This window comes from Euphorbia lathyris, chromosome 5, assembly GCF_963576675.1.
Source record: "Euphorbia lathyris chromosome 5, ddEupLath1.1, whole genome shotgun sequence".
Taxonomy (NCBI): domain Eukaryota; kingdom Viridiplantae; phylum Streptophyta; class Magnoliopsida; order Malpighiales; family Euphorbiaceae; genus Euphorbia; species Euphorbia lathyris.
The window spans coordinates 73371764-73374265 of NC_088914.1; positions in this window are offsets into that span (position 1 = coordinate 73371764).

Genomic DNA, 2502 nt, shown 5'->3' on the forward strand with positions numbered 1-2502 from the left:
TGAGCATATATTATTGGAAAGCCATATTAGTAAAGAATCACCCATTTATATTATACATACACAGAGAAGGGGGAAGAAAGAAGTGATTTATTTACAACTTTATTTAAATGTCATGCCGTGTGTTTATTCTACACTAACTTATTTCCCCAAAACGAGTTTATTTACATGGTTCGCACCTTAATCACCGTTGGAACGATTTAAGTGCGTTTTAAAACCCCGATTAGTGAAGTTTACTCGAGTCACCGTTGGAACGACTCAAGTGCTTTGGAAACGTTTGAGACAAAAATCTTTAGTTAAGAAAACGTGGTTAAACATACAAGTCAATTTTATTTTGTACAAATCCTTTAAGAAAATGATTCAAAAACTCTATTATTCACAAAGAAAGCGATTTTAATTACCATGTTCACTTAATCCGCCTTTGGAACGGATTAAGGTTTTAAAACGTGGTGTTTTGAGAAACGATTTTGAAATGTCAAGAAAACTCTATTTATTGAGATTAAGAACCTCTAAAAATTCATTAGTTTAAATAATTAAATTGAAAACTCCTTTGCGACTTATTTTCTCCTTTTCTTTAATGAATCTTTACTTGTCATAATTAAAACAATAAACCATTGAATCACAAGTCACTCCCAAATAAAGCCCATTTGAAATAGGGACCCATAAATGGTCCAAAAGAATAAAAGAAATAATATAAACATATATACATATACATTTCCATCAAAAAGAGAATATGAAATAAAAGTTAATGGAAAAAGATTATATTATACATATATGAAAATACTAAACATAACACATTTATACTTTAAACATTTGAAAATAGTAACTAAAACTCTTAAATAAGAAAATAACATTTATCCCCAAAATAGTTTTTCTTAATAATAATTGATATAGCCCAAAATATCCCAAAACTATATATATACATAACTAATATAGTTTTAAATGTCAAAAATAATATATATTCACCCCAATATCTACTAATTATCCCCCAAAATGCTCAAGTAAATAACATTTAAAATAAAATTTAATATAACTCAAATGAATGAAAAAGAGAATATATATATACATATACTTATAATTAAAAATAGAATGAAAAGTGATATAAAAAATATCCTAAATAATTATACATACTAAATGTCTAAAATAATTTGAAAACATACATTACATAACTATACATATATGTATAAAGGATTAAAAGCTTGAAAGTTCAGAAAAATGGACTAAAATGGCATTTTTTACATTCTGGCAGATTTACCGACGGAAAATCCATCGGTAAACAGCAATTAGTGACAGAAACGGCAAATTACAGCAGCACTCCAATTATTTCCAGATTTATTCAAAAGCTTTAAATTAAATCTAATTCAATCGTTTTGGATTTCCGAACTACCAAAAATGGATCATAGTCAATAACGGAAATTTCTAAAACGACGTTTTTATTTTAAAACGTTATTTGGAAGTTCTTTGAATTAAAACTTATAATTACAACGTTTTCAATACCCGAACTACCTTTTTATCGGATCACGGTTCGTATTGGGATATCAAAACGAGGTTTTTTTTTTAAAACAAAACCGAATTTTATTCAACACGAGACGATAATTAAATAAATACGCTGATTAAATAAAACGTGATAAAATAAATGAATAACTAAATAAATAAAAACTATAACATAAAAAATAAATAGAAGAAGAAAATAAATTAAATAAAATAAAAGAGTCTAGTCCTCGGATAATACCTTAAATTCGGTATCTGACAGTTGAAGCCGATTGATTCCACGAGTCGTGATTTTCTGTTTTTTTTTGTGTTTTTTTAGTAAAAATTTAACTTTGGAAAATTTGGATTTTTTGGGAAAAAAAATATTTTCTCCAAAAAATTGACTTTCTCTCTCTAAAAATGTTTAGAGTGAGAAAGCTCCAAAAATTTCCCTCCACAAAATGCATGGGGATCCGTGCCTTTTTTATAGGCAAACGGATCCCCGGAAAAATGGGCGACGCCCGAGTAAAATCGGGCGTCGCCCAAGGGGGTTGGGCGGCCGCCCATGGCATGTTGGGCGGCCGCCCAACCCTCCGTTGGGCTACCGCCCAACATTGTTGGGCGGCCGCCCAACGCAAGGTTGGGCGTCCGCCCGACGTGGTTGGGCGCTCGCCCAACGGCCGCCGGGGCGCGTCTCGCGTCGTCGGGCGCGCACGTTCCACGGCCGTCGAGCTCGCGTTCCGTGCCGTCGGGCGTCCATGCGTCGTGGCCGCCGAACGTGCGTTCCGCGCTGCCGGGCGCACACGCCTCGTGGCCGACGAGCGTGCGTTCCGCGCCGCCGGGCCCGTGCATCGTTCGGATGCCGAGCACGTGCCATTCGTGGTTGGATGCGTGCGTCCGACGGACGTCGAGCGCGCGCTTTGCGTCGTCGAGCGGGCGTCCGACTGTCGTCGAACGTGCGCCGGCCGCCGCTAAGCACTCGCACCATGCCGCTAAGTATTCGCGAGCCATCCGATCAACAACAGCGACCCGCCG